The 21,398-nt window shown below is 41.5% G+C and overlaps 1 non-coding gene and 1 pseudogene across 1 annotated transcript; both read left to right on the top strand.

Annotated features, from left to right (window-relative positions):
• Nucleotides 1-1,858: 1,858 nt before the first annotated feature.
• Nucleotides 1,859-9,614, top strand: LOC101596623 (annotated as a pseudogene).
• A 6,300-nt stretch (nucleotides 9,615-15,914) lies between these two features.
• On the top strand, nucleotides 15,915-16,125 carry LOC123455911. The gene has a single exon (XR_006634210.1). It is a non-coding gene; the product is annotated as a small nucleolar RNA U3 (small nucleolar RNA).
• The last annotated feature ends 5,273 nt before the right edge of the window (nucleotides 16,126-21,398 follow it).

The following is a 21,398-nucleotide window of genomic DNA, read 5'->3' as shown; positions in this document are numbered from 1 at the left end:
GGCTGGCCAAATATAAGGCTTCCAGTGTCCACTCTTGAGTATCTTCACTGGTAATATCTCTTTCTCCCATTGAACTGCACGTAGAATGGCTTCTTCCAGCTTTCTGTCAGCTGGTCTGCATGGAGGAGGTTATTAGCTCATTTCCAGCAGTATTTCTCAGTGGCTTTGTAGCCCATTTGTATGTGGAGTCTTCAGCAATAGGGTCTTGCCATCTATTCCTGCCCCCCCACACACACACCTTTTTTTAATGGAGGGCTCCAGGTAGGTGAATGTCACTGTATATACCTCCCATCCTAAACTCTGTTCTTTTGCTTTACAAATCTAGCTGGATTATTCTCCCGACCCGCGGGACCTCGTTATTCGTGGGGGCGAGGGGGACCCTAACCTGAAATAAGATGGGCAAGAGAGAGGAAGAGACTCAAGCAAATGTACACTTGTCAAGAGTCCAATTTTATTGAGCCACAGCGGCCTTTTTAAGGGTTAGGGTTAGGGTCTTGGTGGGGGAGGGAGCTAGAGGAGGCAGGTGGTGGAAAGTTACAGAATCTTCTTGGCCTTTGGCCTAGGACAGTTTGCAGTTATTCCAAGAATTCACGGTATAGTTCTCACGTCTCTGCAGTCGCCAGGCAGGATGTTAATTAGTTAGGTGTGGCGGGGTGAGGGGATGGAATCAGTTAGGTATGGCAGGGTGGGGGGATGAGGAAGGGTCGGAAGTTGCTCAGGGCAGAGGTTATCTCAGGGCAAAGATCTGTTCAGGGCTCATCTCCTCGTCTCCAACAGATTATTGTTCCAGTCATCTTTGTGACTCAACTCTCTTATATGAGGGATCCTCTGCTAAAAGTCAGACATTCAAGCCAGGCACTCAAGAGTCTCAGGCTAAAGGATTATTGGGAATTCAAAGCAAGCTTGAGCTACATACTGAGATTCTGACTCAAAAATAAATAAATAAAAGAAAGAAAGAAAGAAAAAGAAAAATAGGGATGGAGAGATGGCTTAGCAGATAAGGCACTGCCTGCGGAGCCTGTTGCAGTCAGGTTCACATTGCTAGTAGAAATCACCCAACCAAGAGCAGCTTCTGCGATAACAAGGTTTATTTTGGCTTACAGGCTCGAGGGGAAGCTCCCCTGATGGCAGAGGAAAACGATGGCATGAGCAGAGGGTGGACATCACCCCCTGGCCAACAGAAACTAGACAATAGTAAAAGGAGAATGTGCTAAACACTGGCATGAGGAAACTGGCTATAATACCCATAAGCCTGCCCCAACAATACACCACCTCCAGGAAGCATTAATTTCCAACTGCCATCAGCTGGGGAACCTAGCCTTTAGAATACCTAAGTTTATGTGGGACACCTGACTCAAATGACCACATTCCACCCCTGGCCCTTATAAACTGGTAACCATACATGATGTAAAATGCAATACACTCATCCAACTTTAAAAGTCCCCATAGTTCTTATCAATCACAGTGATGTTCAGACATCGCCATAGTCCAAGATCTTTTACCTGAGCCATAATGCCAAAAAATAACCTCCAAATCCCCATAATGGCACAGAATAAATACACTGCAAAAGATGGCATTGGGCAAAGAAATGTTCAACCAATACAAGATTTAAAACCACCAGGGTAAATACCAAACTCTGTAACTTCAAGTCCAACAGTTCTAGCCAGTGACAAATCTCCAAGTTCTATAATTCTAACCAGCAATAAGTCTCTGGAGTTGCAATTCTGCCCCTCCAGCTAGGCTACTCACAGTCCTAGAAAACTTTGTCGGGGCTGGAAGCTTTCCTTAGCAGCCATCAGGGTGGTCCCGGAGCTCCACTGGGTCTCCGCTGCAATCCAGGGTTCATCTTCATGGCCTCATGCGGTAACCATGCAGGCATCCCGCAAACCTGCTTCAGACTGCCCATGGCCATGTCCAAAACACAAGACCATTTGCAAACTCAATAACCCTCTCTTTCCTGCACTTCTTATACTCTGCAATACCAGGTAGGGTGCCACTTTGTTAATCCAAGGGAGAATAAAGTGCTTGAGCAGTCAGGCCCATTCAAAAGAGTCTACATTCTTCCTGTCGCACCAGTGCAGGTCAGATGGCCCAATCTCAAAGATTATAATCTCTCAATTGCAGCTGAACAAGCAACAATTACCGAGAGATTTTTCTTTCTGTGCCATATCCCTCTACTCACACCAGTTCATTTCTATGCAAAGCAACCATGTACAACTTCTCAGGACACAGGTATAACAGCAATCCTCTCACAAACCCAGTCTAAGCAAAGCTCTTTCTCACCCTCATAAGCCAAATCTCACATTACATACTTCTTACTGCATTCAGGTCTTTCAACTCTGAACAGAATAGTCCATCAAGCTGTACTTACAGCACCACAAGGTGTCTCTTAGGCCAAGGTTCCAAATCCTTCCACATTCCTCTTGAAAATCAGCTCTGAAAGGCCAAAGCCACACAATTAGGGGTCTAGCAGCAACCCCATTCCTAGTACCACTTTACTGTTGCAGTCAGGTTCACATTGCTGGTAGAAATCACCCAACCAAGAGCAGCTTCTGTGAAAAAGAGGTTTATTTTGGCTTACAGGCTCAAGAGGAAGCTCCATGATGGCAGGAGGAAATGATGGAATGAGCAGAGGGTGGACATCACCCCCTGGCCAACATAACATGGACAATAGCAACAGGAGAGTGTGCCATACACTGTCATGGAGAAACTGGCTATAATACCAATAAGCCTGCCCCCAACAATACACCACCTCCAGGAAGCATTAATTTCCAATTGCCATCAGCTGGGGAACCTAGCCTTCAGAACACCCTAAGTTTATGGGGGACACCTGACTCAAACCACTAAAAAGCCTAAGGATCCAGTCTTGATTCCCGAGTACCCACTTAAGCCAGATGCACAAGGTGGCACATGCATCTGGAGTTCCTTTACAGTGGCTACAGGCCCTGGCATACCCAGTCTTTCTATATGCCTTCTTTCTCAAATAAATACATAAAACATTTTTAAGAAAACATAAAAATCAAATTAAATACATGGCCTGGTGTAGTTCCACCATATAGTCTTAACTGGCCCATATAAGAGGAACTATAAAAATAAACCACATCTAAACTGAGCACAGTGGTGCACACCTGTGATCCCAGCAGTTGGTGGGTAAGGACACCAGGATCAGGAGTTCAAGGCCAGCCTCAGTTACATAGCAAGTCTGAGGCCAGTCTGGATTACATGCGGTCATCTCAAAAATAAAAACGAATTCAGTCAACCTCTCAATGCAATTTAAAGTTCATTTTTAAAAATTTATTTATTTATTTATTTTGGTGTTTCAAGGTAGGGTTTCACTCTAGCCCAGGCTGACCTGGAACTCATTATGTAGTCTCAGGCTGGCCTCAAACTCAGGGTGATTCTCTTACCTCTGTCTCCCAAGTGCTGTGATTAAAGGTGTGCACCCCCACACCCAGCTAAAGTTGACTTATGTATAAGGAAGCCTACCTTGAGGCTACAAAAGCAAAGCTACTTCATAACTCAGACGCTCATACTTGAGATCTTTATACAGCCCACTAGCAGTGATTCTCCAAGTATAAACCCCAAAACAGTTTCACTAGACCACCTGAGATGTTGCTACAAATACATCCCCTCATGTGCCAGTCCAGCAGGTTCAGAAACTCTAGAGGTGTAGCCATTCTGCAGGTCATCTCATTCCTCTGAAAACCACTTCCGTGTAGGAAAGTGCCCTGGACTGCCCCTTTTCCCCAGAGGGAAAACCAGAATTTTCATTTATAATTGCTGCTTCCATTTGGTTTTCATTATAGGTGCTAGTCACTGCTGGGTTTTTCATATATTTTATTTATTTGAGAGAGGAAAAAAAGGAGGGCATGCCAGGGCCTCTTGCTGCTGCTAAGGCCAGCTTTTTTTCAGCTGGTCTACATGGAGGACGTTTTCAGCTCAGCTCCAGCAGGATTTCTCAGTGACTTTGCATCCCAAGTATGTGGAGTCTTCAGCAATAGGCTCTTACCATTTATTTCTGGTGGTAAACCAAGAGCCTTGGCAATGGTCTGTAATGTTTGGGAGACATCAGGGACCTCCCTGGCCAACAACTCACTGGATGGTATCCCATCCCTGGCACTGAAAATTTTCTAATAACAATCTATGGCTCCTGTGTGTTTCATTGTCCAATAGAATAGGTTTTAGTGTGTCGTATTTATATCCTCATAGAGTTTGATTAGCCCTCCCTCCATCTTTCCTTACTCAGTCTCTTCCCCTGACCTCATTTAGCCCTTTCACCCCCATTAACCTGTTCTTCCACTTACATGTATACAATACTATCCTATTAATTAAATTTATGTAGTTTTGCTTACAAGTGTCCTGAAATATACATAAGAAGTTTGGCATACAAAAAAGGAAAAGTAAACAATTACTATATGTGGTGGTGCACACCTTTAATCCCAGCACTCAGGAGGTAAAGGTAGGAGTATTGTTGTGAGTTTGAGGCCAGCCTGAGACTACATAGCGAATTCCAGGTTATCCTGGGCTAAAGCAAGACCCTGCCTCCATAAAAAAAAAAAAATAACTAGAGCTAGAAAAATGACTTAGCGGTTAAGGTCCTTGCCTGAGAAGCCTGAGGACCCAGCTTAAAGGCCCCATTATACACATTTGCCAGATGCCCAAGGAGGGGCATGTATCTGGAGTTCATCTACAGTGGCTAAAAACCATGGTGAGCCCATTCTCTCAGTCTGTCTCTCTTTGTTGCTCTCTTTCTGTATTTCTCTCCCTCACTCTCTATTAAACAAATAAAAATAAAATATAAAAAGCACAAGGTGGTCAGGAATAGATGGTAAGACCCTATTACTGAAGACTCCACCTACTTGGGCTGCAAGGCAACTGAACAATCCTGCTGGAACTGAGCTGATAACCTCCTCAATGTAGACCAGCTGACAGAAAGCTGGAAGTCATTCTGCATGCAGTTCAATGGAAGAGAGAGAAATTACCAGTGAAGATACTCAACAGTGGACATTGCAAGCATTATATTTTGCCAGGTAGGCCAAATGAGCCAACGGGTGCAATAGTGACACATCTGTCATGGTGGAAACCAACTGCCCTCCAATTGGACTGGAGGCCCACTCCATGGGAGGGATACATCCCTTATACTTAAAACTTAAAACATGGGTAGTCATGAGCCCTAGAGGTGTAACATCTGCTACTGTCTGGCCAAAAGTGAGCTCATCAAACTGCCCATTAAGCACGTCTCTTAATGTCCATTCCTGTATATTAATCCTACTCTTTTGGTCAAGAACCTTCTCTTTTCAGATGGCAGTGACCTTGGAATGACTCAGAAGGCATCATGGTTCTGGAAAGAAGTGACAGGAGTGCTCAGCACTGCAATATCTCTATCACACCTTCCAAGGCTCAGGGTCTAATGTGGAAGAGGTGGCAGAAAGAATGTAAGTGCCAAAGGAAGGGTAGGACTCCTTACAACATGTTCCCTCCAGAAATAAAATGGCCTGGATATCATGACCTCACAGTGCCTGACACTACCTACATTAGACCATCATAATAGGAGGAAAAATCATGACATCAAAATAAAAGAGAGACTGATTGAGAGGAGGTGGGGATATGATGGAGAATGGGGTTTCAAAGGGGAAAGTGGGGGAAGGGAGGGATTACCATGGGACATAGTTTATAATCATGGAAGTTGTTAATAAAATGAGCCAAGCATGGTGGTGCATGCCTTTGTTCTCAGCACTCGGGAGGCAGAGTTAGGATCGCCGTGAGTTTGAGGCCACCCTGAGACTAGAGTGAATTCCATGTCAGCCTGGACTATAGTAAGACCCTACCTCAAAAAAACAAAATAAAATTTAATTTAAATATATATATATACACACACACATATATATTGTAAAAAAATGACACAAGGTGGTACATGTGTCTAGAGTTCATTTACAGTAACTGGAGCACCAATTCTATCTGGGTCTTTCTCTCTCTCTCAAATAAAAAATATTAATTTTTTAAAAATTATTACTATAGGGGCTGGAGAGATGGCTTAACAGTTAAGGCATTTCCCTGCAAAGCCAAAGGGCCTCGATTCAATTTCCCAGGACCCAAATAAGCCAGATGCATGCATCTAAAGATTCTTTGCAGTGGCTGGAGGTCCTGGCAAGCCTATTCTCTCTCTCTCACTCTAAAATAAATAAAATAAAGTGTAAAACTTATAACTATAGTGATTTCCTTTATACAGTGATTGAGCACTTGCCCATAAGAAGTGAGTTCTGGACTGGAGAGATGGTGTAGTGGTTAAGTGCTTGCCTATGAAGCCTAGGGACCCTGGGTTGAGGCTCAATTCCCCAGGACCCATATTAACCAGATGCACAAGGGACACACATATCTGGAGTTCTTTTGCAGTGGATGGAGGCCCTGGCATGCCCATTCTATCTCTATCTGCCGCTTTCTCTCTCTGTTTGTCACTCTCAAATAAATAAATAAAAATGAACAACAACAAAAAAGTGAGTTCTAAGATGGGCACATGCCTTTAATCCCAGCAGTTGGGAGGTAAAGGGAGGAGGATTGCCTTAAATTTGAGGTCACCCTGAGACTACAGAGTAAATTCCAGGTTAGCCTGGACTAGAGTGAGACCATATCTCCAACAACCAAAAAAAAAGTGAGTTCTGTACTTCTAGGGAAGGTCTCAGTCTACTTCTTATTTTTAAATCAGGGTGACCATGGCTTAAGTACATAAGCTTTAATGAGATTAGGAATATAGAGTGATATAGATAAAATCTCATCATTGATTGTTAATTTCCTTGTTCTTCAGGAATTAAATGGAACTTCGATTTAGGGCCTTAAAAAATGGATTTTGTAATATAAAAACATCCTTGGAACTCTCTTCAGTAGACAGGTTATCCTGGCAAAAATTAAATGGAGATGCATCTGCATTAAAGGAGATCACAGAACAAATGCTGCAGAATATACATTCTTTTCATCAACACATGGAACATTGTCTAAAATAGACCATATTTTAGGACACAAAACAAACCTAACAAATATAGGAACATTGACATAATTCCTTCGACTCTATCTGACAACCATGGGCTCAAACTGCAAATGAATAGCAAGAAAAGCTATAGAGCATATGTAAAATCATGGAAAGTAAACAATATATTACTAAATGACTAATGTTAAAGCTGATGGATAGTCAGATTTGCCATTCTTAAATAAACTATATTTTGGGCTTGTTCTTTGTTGCTTCTTGATTTATACTGACTTTGTTTCCTCTTCTGTTGTACATTAGGGAAGTGTCTCACTTGGTCACAAGCTGACTTGGAACCCTCACCAGACCATAAATCTTAACCTCCTTGTTGACAGGATAAAGAGTGTGGGGCACCACATACCCTAAAAGGACACTGACTTTGTTAGGAGATCTGGTTGTCATGATACCTACTCTTGCATAAATACTATGTGCTATTTTTCATTGAATGGTACATTGTTTAGTTAAATTTTAGAATCTGCCTGTATTTTATTCCACTCAACCAACTTGAATACTCTCATAGCAGGCAAACCCAATACCTAGGGTCACTTTTACAGATACTCTGGAGTCTTGAGAGCCACACCTAGCACCTCAAGCTCCTACCCTGAAGATATATAACATGATTGATTGATACATCTAGTAATATTGCAGCTAACTAAAAAATCCAAGCATTAAATTAATCCAGGATGCAAAAATACATACATTATAACAGAAGAAACACCAAAAATCAAGACAATATAAATCCACCAAAAAGTATTAATGCATCAGAAATGACCTCCAGTGAGAATGAGTTAGAGGAAATACCTGAGAAAGATTTCAAAAGAATGATTATAAATATCCTCAAAGAAGTCAAAGAGGAAATCAAATGAATCAAAGAGGAAATCAAAGAAGACAGGAAACCAATTTAATGAAATAAAGAGGTCAATACAAGACATAAATAAGGAAATAGAAATAATAAAGAAAAAACAGTCAGAATTTCTAGCAATGAAGAACCTGGTTAATGAAATAAAAACAAAATTGTAGAAAAATCTCACCAGTAGAATAGATGAAGGAGAGGACAAAATATGTAAAGTAGAAGACCAGGTAGCAGATCTAATACAGTCCAATAAAGACAAACTAATAGGAGAGTATAAATGGGAATTTCAAGATATTCGGGACACTATGAAAAGATCAAACATAAGAATTAAGGGTAGACGGGTGCAATAGTGGCATTTCTGTCATGGTGGAAACCAACTGCCCTCCAATTGGACTGGAGGCTCACTCCATGGGAGGGAATACATCCCTGATACTGAAAATTAAAACGGATAGTCATGAACCCTAGGGGTGTAACATCTGCTGATGTCTGGAAAAATGTATATACTATGCTTATCAAACTGCCCAGTAAGCGCTTCTCTTAATATTTATATCCTTTTATTAATGCTACTCTCACTTTGGGTAGAGAATCTTCTCTTTACAGATGGCAGTGACCTTGGGATAACCCAGAAGGTATTATTGTGCTGGAAAGAAGTGACTGGAGTACTGAGTAACATCAGGATTACACCTTCCAAGGCTCAGAGTCTATTGTGGAAGAGGTGAAGGAAAGAATGTAAGTGCCAAAGGAAGGGTAAGACTCCTTACAACGTGATCCCTCCAGACATAAAATGGACTGGATATCCATGACCTCATAGTGCCTGACACTACCTACACAAAACCATCATAAGAGGAGGAAAAGACCATGACATCAAAATAAAAGAGAGACTGATTGAGATGGGGAGGGGATATGATGGAGAATGGAATTTTGAAGGGGAAACTGATGAGAGGGGGGGTATTGCCATGGTATATTTTTTATAATAATGGAAAATATTAATAAAAATTGAGAAAAAAAGAATAAGCAATAAATAAATAAACAGAAAAAAGAACTGAGGGTAGGAGGTCCTCCTGGCTAGGTGGCGACAGAAACAAGGAACACGTGGAATCGGGCTAGAGAGGCTGGGCTTGCCAAGGGAGTGGTGAGTGGCCAACTTCCATTTCTGGCTACGGAGACACAAGGATCCACAGTGGGCCCATACAGAAACACAATATGGCCTTTTAATGAAGAGGAGACTTATGTCATGTTCCAGAAAATCCTGAAATGCATTGGGAAGAACCTGCAGCTGCTGTTGGACAGGCCTGACTGCATCTACTGCTTCCAGCTGCACAATGACCACATGTACTATGTCAATGAGAGCATCCTGAATATGGCCCCCAATATCTTTGGGGATAAATGCGTGTCACTTGGGACCTGCTTTGGAAAATTCACCAAGACCCACAAGTTCCACTTGCACATTACAGTTCTGGATTACCTCGTTCCTTAGGCCAAGTATAAAGTGTGTATGAAGCCTGGAGCAGAGCAGTCCTTCCTGTATAGAAACCATGTGTTGAAATCTGGACTGGGTTGAATCACTGAAAATACATCTCAATACCAGGAGGTGGTGGTGTACTCCATGGCGTACATTTTTTGGGTTTTGGAATGGCAGCAAAGTCAACACATAACTGCAGGAAAGTTGACCCCATGGTGATTGTGGTATTTCATCAAGCAGACATTGGAGAATACATAAGTCATGAAGAGACACAGACTTAAAACAAAGTCATTGCAAAGATTTACAGCTCTGTGGAAAGGCCTAACTTTGTCTCCTGTGTATGCAAATGTCATTATCAATGTTGAATTTTGTCAGGACATTGACCTCCATAGAGACTTCTTAGTTTAATATCCAATTGTTGATTATTATAAGCTGGGTTCTTTCTATACATAAGTGGCTCAGAAGTATGATTTCAAAAATGCCAGGCCTGCTGTGTGTGGTGGTACATGCCTTCAATCCCAGCACTCAGGAGGCAGAGGTAGGAGGATTTGCATGAGATCAAGGCCACCCTGAGAATACAGGGTGAATTCCAGGTAATCCTGGGCTAGAGTGAGACCCTGCCTCAAAACAACAACAAGAACAAAAACATTTCAGCCCCTCCAGAGGCAGAGGCACAAGGAACATGATGCAAGGCCACCTTGGATATACCTATATAGCCTGGCTACATAGTGAGGCCTTGCTTCAAAGAAAGAAGGAAGAACATGGGGTTTCAAATCTCTTGTGTGACTAAATAGAATACTTTTATTCCCTATCTGGATCATTTTTATATTTGAACTGGAAGAGTTGTTGTGAATTGTTGAAGTAAGGACAAGAACACTTTTATTGTTTTATGTGATAATACTTCATTTCTAGACTCATGAATTTTCTGTTATTTATATCATGCAAGATAAATATTGTCATATAACAAGAGTGGGCCATCCCAGGAATTTTACTAATGAAATTTAGCTAAAGTAATAAATGTAATAATTGTAATTTATTTAGCTTGTTTTTCTAAACATAGATGAAAACTTCCCCCAAATTTGGAAAGAGGTGCCAATGCACATACAGGAATCCCTTAGAACACCAACCAGACAAAACCTGAAAAGAACCTCTCCTCACCATATTATAATCAAACTACCCAACATGCAAACCAAAGAAAAAATACTGAAATCAGTTAGAGAGAAAAATCAAGTTACCTACAATAGCAAGCACATCAGCAAGTAATCAGCAGATTACTCAACACAAATTTTAAAAGCCAGAAGGGCATGGAGGAATGTATTCCAAGTTCTGAAAGACAACAACTGTCAACCAAGGTTACTTTATCCTGCAAAGCTATCCACTCAAATAGACAGAGAAATAAGGACGTTCCACCACAAAAGCAGGCTAAAGGAGTATTTGAAGACAAAACCAGCTCTACAGAAAATGCTTGGAAGAATCCTCCATGCTGAAGAGACAGAAAAGCACACATATGAGGATCGTGGAAAAAACAAGCAATATTCAAATGCTAGTTAACACAAGAGAGCAAAGGTAAATCTGGAAGAACATCAAAAAGTGGCAAAAATAAATAAACACATTTCAATAATATCCCTTAATATCAATGGCCTCAGTGCCCCAACCAAAAAGACATAGGTTTGCAGACTGGGTTTAAAAGCAGGATCCTTCAATTTGTTGCCTTCAAGAAACTCACCTTTCTATAAAGGATGGGCACTATCTTAGGGAGGAAGGTTGGAAAATGGTGTTTCAAGCAAATGGGCCTAGAAAACAAGTAGGGGTTGCTATCCTAATATCTGACAAGGTACACTTCAATCCAATATTAGTGAGGAAAGATAAGGAAGGTCACTTTATATTGATTAAAGGCACACTCCAACAGGAGGACATTACAGTCCTAAACATATATGCACCTAACATGGGGGCTCCCAACTTCACCAAACAAATGCTGTTAGAACTAAGGTCAGATAACACCAAACACAGTGGTAGTGGGTGACTTATTTGCAGATGACATGTTTCTATACATAAGGGACCCTAAAGACTCTACCAGCAAATTGTTAGAGTTAATAAACAACTGTAGCCATGTAGCAGGATATAAAATAAATACACAGAAATCAATAGCCTTCCTGTATGTTAACAACACACACACAGTGGATGAAATCAGAGAATCACTCCCATTCACAATTGCATCAAAGAAAATAAAGTGCCTTGGATTAAAACTAACCAAGGAAGGGAAGGATCTCTACAATGTAAAATTTAAAGCAATCAAGCAAGAAATTACAGAGGACACTAGGAAATGGAAAAACATCCCATGGTCCTGGATTGGAAGAATCAAAATAGTGAAAATGGCAATCCTACCAAAAGCAACCTACAAATTTAATGCAATCCCCATCAAAATTCCAATGGCATTCTTCATGGAAATAGAAAAAACAATCCAGAGAGGCTTCCGGTTAAGATGGCGGCGTAGGTACCACGCCAAAGCAGCCTACGGGGGAAAAACACCAAAAAAACTCAGCAAAATACACACTTTTACTAAAAAGTGAGGTGTATAGGAAATTGAAGCGGCAGCGGAGAAGTAGAAGAGTTCCAGAGCATCCAGAGACCGCACAGGTGGGAAAAGTGGCTCCGGCAGCTCGGCCAACCGCCGTGGCCGCGGCGCACCAGAAAGCCGCCACGCTCAGCTCCAGCCACAGGAAAAGCCAGGTGCGGGAGCTTCCCCTCACACCGCGCTCTCCGCAACTCAGGAAACGTGAAGGGAGAGTGGCAGCGAGCAACGGAGGAACAGACCGCAAGGTAGAAGAACGCTTGGAGCAGTGAGAGAACTGGAGCAGCTGCGGCTCCCTCCCCTCCCCCACCACCTGAGCCCAGATTGGGAGAACAGAGCAGCGGCCCGGGACCAGCCACGCCAACTTGGGCTGACAGCGGGAGCCAAGCAGGAGCAGAGTTCGGCAGCAACATCAGCGGCTCCAGCACCGGTAACAGCGGCCCCAGCAGCAGCAGACCCAGGAGTGGCAGCAGTTCCAGACTTGGCAGCAGCAGCTTCAGGGGGAGCAGCGGCAGTGGACACAGCAGCAGCAGCTTCAGCAGCAGTGGTGGCTCCAGCAGTAGCAGCTACAGCAGCAGCAGAGGCAGCAGCAGCGGTGGGTCCAGCAGCAACACCTTCAGCAGCAGTGGCTACAGTCCCAGCAGGGGCAGCTTGAGCAGCAGCAGTTCCAGCAGCAGGGGAGCTGATCTGCAGGGCCACACTTCCAGGCTCGGTTTGCCCCGCAGGAAAAGCAAGTGCCCAGCTCCAGAAATCAGAACAGCAGCCCAACGACCCAGGCAGCAACTTGACTGAGACCAAAATCATCCAAGGTAACTGGGATTGCACCAGGGAAGGGTCTCACTTGGTCGCAAGCTGACTTGGATCTCTCAACAGACCAGAAATCTTAACCTCTTTGTTGATAGAGGATCTGGTCGTTATAATAACTACTCTTGCATACGTACTTGGGGCTGTTTTTGATTGAATGTGTACAGTGTTTAGTTAAATTTTAGAATCTACCTGTATTTTATTCCACTCAGCCTGCTTGAATACTCCTATAGCAGGGAAACTCAACCCCTAAGAACATCTTTGTAGATACTCTGAGAATCTTAAGAGCCACACCTAACACCTTAAGGTCCTACCCTAAAAATATATTACATCAAATCAATTGATACAGCTAAAAATACACAGCTAGCTAGAAAATCCAAGCATTAACTTAATCCAAGATGCAAAAATATATACATTATAACACAAGAAACACTAAAAAGCAAGACGATATAAATCCACCTAAAAGTATTAATGCATCAGAAATGTCCTCCAATGAGAAAGAGTTAGAGGAAACACCTGAGAAAGAGTTCAAAAGAATGATTATAAATATGTTCAAAGAGGTCAAAGAACACATCAAAACAATCAAAGAAGAAATCAAAGAGGAAATCAAAGGAATCGAAGATGCAGGACACCAATTTGATGAAATAAAGAAGGCAATACAAGACATAAATAAGGAAATAGAAATAATAAAGAAAAACCAGTCAGAATTACTAGCAATGAAGAACACAGTTAATGAAATAAAAATCTCTGTAGAAAATCTCACCAGTAGGATGGATGAGGGAGAGGACAGAATATCTAAGCTAGAACACCAGGTGGCAGACCTAATGCAGTCCAACAAAGAGAAAGACAAACTAATAGAAAACTATGAGTGGGAATTTCAAGATATTTTGGACACTATGAAAAGATCCAATATAAGAATTCAGGGCATACTAGAAGGAGAAGAACTCCACTCCAGAGGCATAGTAGGCGTCTTCAACAAAATCATAGAAGAAAATTTCCCCCAAATTGGGAAAGAGGTGCCAATGCAGATACAGGAAGCCTTTAGAACCCCAGCCAGACAAAACCCAGAAAGAACCTCTCCTCGCCATATTATAATCAAACTTCCAAACACACACACCAAAGAAAAAATATTGAAAGCAGTTAGAGAGAAAAATCAAGTTACCTGCAAAAGCAAGACCATCAGGATTACAGCAGATTATTCAACACAAACTTTTAAAGCCAGAAGGGCTTGGAGTGATATATTCCAAGTTCTGAAAGATAACAACTGTCAACCAAGGTTACTTTATCCTGCAAAGTTATCCATTCAAATAGATGGAGAAATAAAGACATTCCATGACAAAAGCAGGTTAAAGGAGTATTTGAAGGCAAAACCAGCTCTACAGAAAATACTTGATAGGATCCTCCATGCTGAAGAAAAGGAAATGCACGCATATAAGGAACCTAGAAAAAACAAGCAACACTCAAATACTAGTTAACAGAAGAGAGCGCAGGTAGAACCAGAAACACACACACACACACACAAAATGGAAGACATAAATACACACCTTTCAATAATATCTCTTAATATCAACGGCCTCAATGCCCTAACGAAAAAACATAGATTTGCAGACTGGGTTAAAAAGCAGGATCCTACAATTTGTTGTCTCCAAGAAACTCACCTTTCTACAAAGGATAGGCATTATCTTAGGGTGAAAGTTTTGAAGACGGTGTTTCAAGCAAATGGGCCTAGAAAACAAGCAGCGGTTGCTATCCTAATATCAGACAGGATAGACTTTAGTCCAACATTAGTCAAGAAAGATAAGGAAGGTCACTTTATATAGATTAAGGGCACACTCCAACAGGAGGACATTACAATCCTAAACATATATGCACCTAACATGGGGGCTCCCAAATTCGTCAAACCAACACTATTAGAACTAAGGTCACAGATAACACCAAACACAGTGGTGGTGGGTGACTTTAACACCCCACTCTCATCAATTGACAGGTCATCCCAGGAAAGAATAAACAGACAGGCATCTGGACTAAATGAGGCCATAGAAGGAATGGACTTAACAGATATATACAGGACATTTCATCCAAAGTCTGCAGAATATACATTCTTTTCAGCTGCACATGGAACATTCTCTAAAATAGACCATATATTAGGACACAAAGCAAATCTTAACAAATTCAGGAAAATTGAAATAATTCCTTGCATTCTATCTGACCACAATGGAATTAAACTACAAATCAGTAGCAAGAAAGGCTATAGAGCATACACAAAATCATGGAAACTAAACAATACACTACTAAATGATGAATGGGTCAATGAAGAAATCAAAAAGGAAATCAAAAAATTTATAGAGTCAAATAATAATGAGAACACAACATACCAAAATCTCTGGGACACAATGAAGGCAGTTCTAAGAGGTAAATTTATAGCCTTGAGTGCCTATATTAAGAAATTAGAAAGGTCGCAAGTAAACGACATAATGCTTCATCTTAAAGCCTTGGAAAAAGAAGAACAAGGCAAACCAAAAATCAGTAGACGGGAAGAAATAATAAAGATTAGGGCAGAAATTAATGAAATAGAAACAAAAAGAACAATCCAAAGAATTAATGAAACAAAGAGTTGGTTCTTTGAAAGGATAAACAAGATTGATAAACCCTTAGCAAATCTGACCAAAAGAAAGAGAGAAGAGACACAAATTAATCAAATCAGAGATGAAAAAGGTAACATCACAACAGATTCCAGAGAAATCCAAAAAATTATAGGGACATACTATAAAAGCATATACTCCACAAAGAATGAAAATCTGAAAGAAATGGATGATTTCCTTGATCTATATGACCTACCTAAATTAAATCAAAATGAGATTAATCACTTAAATAGACCTATAACAAACATGGAGCTCCGAACAGTTATCAATAATCTCCCAACTAAAAAAAGCCCAGGCCCGGATGGATTCACTGCTGAATTTTACCAGACTTTTAAGGAAGAGCTAACACCATTGCTTCTTAAGCTTTTCCAGGAAATAGAAAAAGAAGGAATCCTACCAAACTCCTTCTATGAGTCCAGCATCACCCTAATACCAAAACCAGGCAAAGATAGAACAAAAAAAGAAAATTACAAACCAATCTCCCTCATGAACATAGATGCAAAAATTCTCAACAAAATATTGGCAAACAGAATACAAGAATATATCAAAAAGATCATTCACCCAAGACTATACTTTCAGGGATCATTTCTATAGTTTTTTACTAGAGAAGTTTCTCTGACTGTGTAGAGCACCGGAAACCACGAGGAGGAGGCACAGCGTTCTCTCCTGAGCGTGAAGCTGGTGCGGGCGTTGCGCCTTGTGACTGCCCGCTGCCATTGATGATCGTTCCCCTCTCCCTGGAGAGGCGGAGGGAGAGAGTGCAGTCTGAGTGGTTTCCATTGAAAAAAAATTAAAAAAAAAAAGATCATTCACCCTGACCAAATAGGCTTTATCCCAGAGATGCAGGGATGGTTCAACATACGCAAATCTATAAATGTAATACATTACATAAATGGGTTGAAGGACAAAAATCACATGATCATCTCATTAGACACAGAGAAAGCATTTGACAAAATCCAGCATCCCTTCATGATAAAAGTCCTACAGAGACTGGGAATAGAAGGAACATATCTCAATATAATAAAGGCTATTTATGACAAGACTACAGCCAACATATTACTAAATGGGGAAAAACTGGAAGCTTTTCCACTAAAATCAGGAACAAGACAAGGGTGTCCACTGTCCCCATTTTTATTTAATATAGTTTTGGAAGTTTTAGCCATAGCAATAAGGCAAGAGACACACATAAAAGGGATGCAAATTGGAAAGGAAGAAATCAGGTTATCATTATTTGCAGATGACATGATTCTATACATAAAGGACCCTAAAGACTCTACTAGCAAGCTGTTAGAGCTGATCAAAACCTACAGCAATGTAGCAGGATACAAAATAAATACACAGAAATCAGAAGCCTTCATATATGCTAACAACAAACACACAGAGGATGAAATCAGAGAATCACTCCCATTCACAATTTCATCAAAAAAAAAAATAGAGTACCTTGGAATAAACCTAACCAAGGAAGTAAAGAATCTATACAATGAGAACTTTAAAACACTCAAGCGAGAAATTGCAGAAGACACTAGAAAGTGGAGAAAAATCCCTTGTTCCTGGATTGGAAGAATCAATATTGTGAAAATGGCAATCTTACCTAAAGCAATCTACACATTTAATGCAATCCCTATCAAAATTCCAAAGGCTTTCTTCATGGAAATAGAAAAACCAATCCAAAAATTCATTTGGAATCACAAAAAACCTCGAACATCTAAAATAATACTGAGTAACCAAAAAGAGGCTGGTGGTATCACCATACCTGATTTTAACCTATACTACAGAGCCATAGTAACAAAAACAGCATGGTACTGGCACAAAAACAGACATGTAGATGAGTGGAACAGAATAGAGGACCCAGATGTGAGCCCAAGTAGCTATAGCCACCTGATATTTGATAAAAATGCCAAAAATGCTCATTGGAGAAGAGACAGCCTCTTCAGCAAATGGTGTTTTGAAAACTGGATATATATCTGCAGAAGGATGAAAATAGATTCTTCTCTCTCGCCATGCACAAGAATTAAGTCCAAATGGATTAAAGACCTTAACATCAGACCTGGAATTCTGAAACTGCTAGAGGAAAAAGTAGGGGAAACCTTTCAAAATATTGGTCTTGGCAAAGACTTCCTGAATACAACCCCAATTGCTCAGGCAATAAAATCACCGATTAATCACTGGGACCTCATGAAATTACAAAGATTTTGCCCTGGAAAGGACACAGTGAAAAAAGCAAAGAGGCAACCTACAGAATGGGAAAAAATCTTCGCCAGCTATATATCTGATAGAGGATTAATATCTAGGATATACAGAGAACTCAAAAAGTTAAATAATAAGGAATCAAACAAGCCAATCAAAAAATGGGCTATGGAGCTAAATAGAGAGTTCTCAAAGGAAGAAATATGAATGGCATATAAGCATCTAAAAAGGTGTTCTATATCACTAGTCATCAGGGAAATGCAGAATAAAACTACATTGAGATTTCATCTCACTGCTATCAGATTGGCCACCGTCATGAAAACAAATGATCATAAATGGTGGGGATGTGGAAAAAGAGGAACCCTCCTACACTGTTGGTGGGAATGCAATCTGGTCCAGCCATTGTGGAAATCAGTGTGGAGGTTCCTAAAACAGCTAACGATTGACCTACCATATGTCCCAGCTATAGCACTCCTAGGCATATATCCGAAGGACTCATCTCATTTCCTTAGAAATACTTGCTCAACCATGGTTATTGCTGCTCAAGTTATAATAGATGGGAAATGAAACCAGCCTAGATGTCCCTCAACTGATGAGTGGATATTGAAGATGTGGCAAGTTTATACAATGGAGTTCTACTCAGTGTTAAATAAAAATGAAGTTATGAAATTTGCAGAAAAATGGATGGATCTGGAAAGGATTATACTATGTGAGGTAACCCAGGCCCAGAAAGCCAAGTGCCACATGTTCTCCCTCACATGTGGATCCTAGCTACAGATGATTGGGCTTCTGCATGAGTATTGTGGTATTGTATGTATGTAAGTAGATTGATTGAGATGGGGAGGTAATATGATGGAGAATGGAATTTCAAAGGGGAAAGTGGGGTGGGGAGGGTATTACCATGGGATATTTTTTATAATCATGGAAAATGTTAATAAAAATTGTGAAAAGAAAAAAAAAAATGGGTCAGATATATCCAAGGAGCAGAGACGGCTGTTGTGTGGCCATGTGGTGGCCCAAGTCATTCTTGTGGAAATTGAACAATATTTTCGGGTTCATCCTCTCGCTTACAAGTCATAAGCCTACTTACTGCAATGGGGATGTCTGGAATGTGAGGGAACCGGGCACCAAGTGTGTGTTTCTCTGGGAATTAGAGACCTCTAGAAGGTAGCCTTTAATGAGCTGAAAGAGTACTGCGTCCACTAGTGCCAAGCCAGCTGATAGGCCAGGAGGGCCTGCCTCATATATCAAGCATTCGGAGAATTCAAAATCATAGAGAACGTCTGATTTCACTTCCGTGGACTGCTCAGTGAGCCTGGTCACTGGGCATGATTAGGTGTCACCTTTTCTGAAAAGTGCAGGGATGGTGGTCCAGGATTCTTGAGGGAGAACAACCACTCCAGGACATGTAAGGAGCGGTGTGTGGTTTCCACCGAATAACAGAGGCGGTGGGACTCCCACCTCTGGGTTGAACTCCAATCACAGTAGGTTGTTTCATTCCTTCTTCATTTGTTTTGAATATGAATTGATTTGCTTACGTTCTATCAGTATAAAAGACCTAAGTACACATAACAGGTGCTGGTGCCCCTGTCTCTCCAAGAGCCATGTTGAGCATATTTTCTTTCTTTTTGGATCCCCCAAATCCATTTTTCTTCTTTAAATATGGCACACAAAGAGACAGATAGAGAAGAGAAAGGGACAGATACATTGAATGGGCACACCAGGGTCTCCAGCCCACAGCAGCACGAGCACCCCCTTGTGCACTGGGTTCCTATACCAAGCTTACTAGAATCTGAGCTAACTCCTCCCCCTTCCTTGCTAGAATCTGAGCTGGCATGTCTTCCCTTTTTAGAATTTGAGCTGGCTCTTCTCCCTCCCTTATTAGAGTCTGAGCTGCCTCCTCCCTTCTCTTAGTAGAATCTGAGCTGGATCCCCTCCCTCCATTACTAGAATCTGAGCTGCCTCCTCCCATTCCCTTACTGGATTCAGGAGCTGGCTCCTCCTTTTCCCTTAGCATTATCTGAGCTGATGGCTACCCCTCACTTACTAGAATCTGAGCTGGCTCCTCTTCCTCCCTTACTAGCATCTGAGCTGCCTCCTAAACCCTCCCCTACTAGATCATAGCTGCCTCCTACCCTTCCCTTATTAGAGTGTGATCGGATTCCTCCCCCCTCCTTAGTAGAATGTGAACTGGCTAATTCCTCCTTGCCTACTAGAATTTGAGCTTCCTCCTCCCCCTCCCTTACCAGAATCTGACTTGCTTCCTCACCCTGACTTACTAGAGTCTGAGCTGACTCCTCCCCCTACCTTTCTAGAATCTGAGTTGCCTCCAAACCCTCCCCTACTAGATTCTGATCTATCTCCTCTCTCTCCCATACTAGAAACTGAGCTGGCACCTCCCCCTCATTTACTTGAATCTGAGCTGACTCCTTCCCCTCCCTTACTAGAATCTGAGATGGCTCTTCTCCAACCCTTAGTAGAATCTGGGCTTGGTCCTCTCCCTCCCCTACTAGAATCTAAGTTGGCTTCTCCCACTCCCTTACTAGAATCTGAGCTCAATCCTCCCCCTCCATTACTAGAACTATGACTCTGTCATTCAAGCCCAGCTTCTTTTAAAGTACATCTATGAAATTGAACTTAGCATCTACTCTCTTGGTATTGATCGTGTCTAATTTTTACCCTGCTTTTTTTTTACAATTTAAAGTCACTGCTTGTGTAACTCACAGTCCTAATTCTACTGAGAACCAAGGATGCCCTTCGCAGTCTGGTCTGCAGCTTTACTGTGTCTTCACTGTCCTATACTTGTAGCAGTCCTTCCCTTCAGTTCCCTGTTCTGGGCACCATTCTGCTTGGGACAGCACTGTAGGGCTCAAATACTTAAAAGGGGTCAGTGACTCATAGACACACACATACACACACACACACACAAAAAAAAAAAAAAACAAAAAAAAAACAAAAAAAAAAAAAAACCTCACAACACTTAGCTAGACATACCTTAGTGGGGTAACCAGAGAGCCATTGTACAAAATGGAATCAGAAGTGTTGAATCTTGGCCCACAGTGCTTTTATTTTTAGGATTACACATGTATGCGTCACAAATACTGACTCTGATATAATACAGACTATCTTGAGAGAAGACTTTTATGGCCCGTGGTTTCAAGATAACGGGTCTGTGCTGGAGATGGCTTTGCAGTTCAGATGCTTGAATGCAAAGGCTATTGACCTGGGTTTGATTCCCCTGTGCCCACATAAAGCCAGATGCACAAAGTGGTACATGCATCTGGAGTTCATTTTCAGCTGCTGGAGGCCCTGACATGCCCATTTTCTCTCTCTTCTATCTCTCTCTCTGCTTGCAATAAAATGGTATCTTCTAGCCAGGCATGGTGGTGCATGCCTTTAATCCCAGCACTTGGAGGCTGAGGTAGGAGGATCACTGTGAGTTCAAGGGTACCCTGAGATATACATATTGAATTCCAGGTCAGCCTGGGCTAGAGTGAGACCCTATCTCAAAAAGCCAAAAGAAAAAAAAAAAGAAAATCATATTTTTCACAAAAACAAATAGCAAGAATATGAAATGTCACTGAATTTAGGCATCCATAGGTCATCATGGGAGCTGGGGAGATGACAGAGTGCTAGTCTAGATTCAATCTCCATCCCCCCCCCCCCACAAAGTCAGATGGGTGTGCAAGAGACCCTACATATCTATACCCTACATGCACATGTGTGCACACACTCACTCACAAGCACACTGAAAAGTAAAACTATTTAGAATATATAAATATTAGTCACAAATGGGTATGGTAGCAGACACATATATTCCCAGCACTCAAGAAGCTAAGGTAGTAGGACCAGGAATTCCT

The sequence above is a fragment of the Jaculus jaculus genome, chromosome 18, assembly GCF_020740685.1.
Source record: "Jaculus jaculus isolate mJacJac1 chromosome 18, mJacJac1.mat.Y.cur, whole genome shotgun sequence".
Taxonomy (NCBI): domain Eukaryota; kingdom Metazoa; phylum Chordata; class Mammalia; order Rodentia; family Dipodidae; genus Jaculus; species Jaculus jaculus.
The sequence above is the reverse complement of the archived record's forward strand: the minus strand, read 5'-3'. Positions and strand labels throughout refer to the sequence as shown.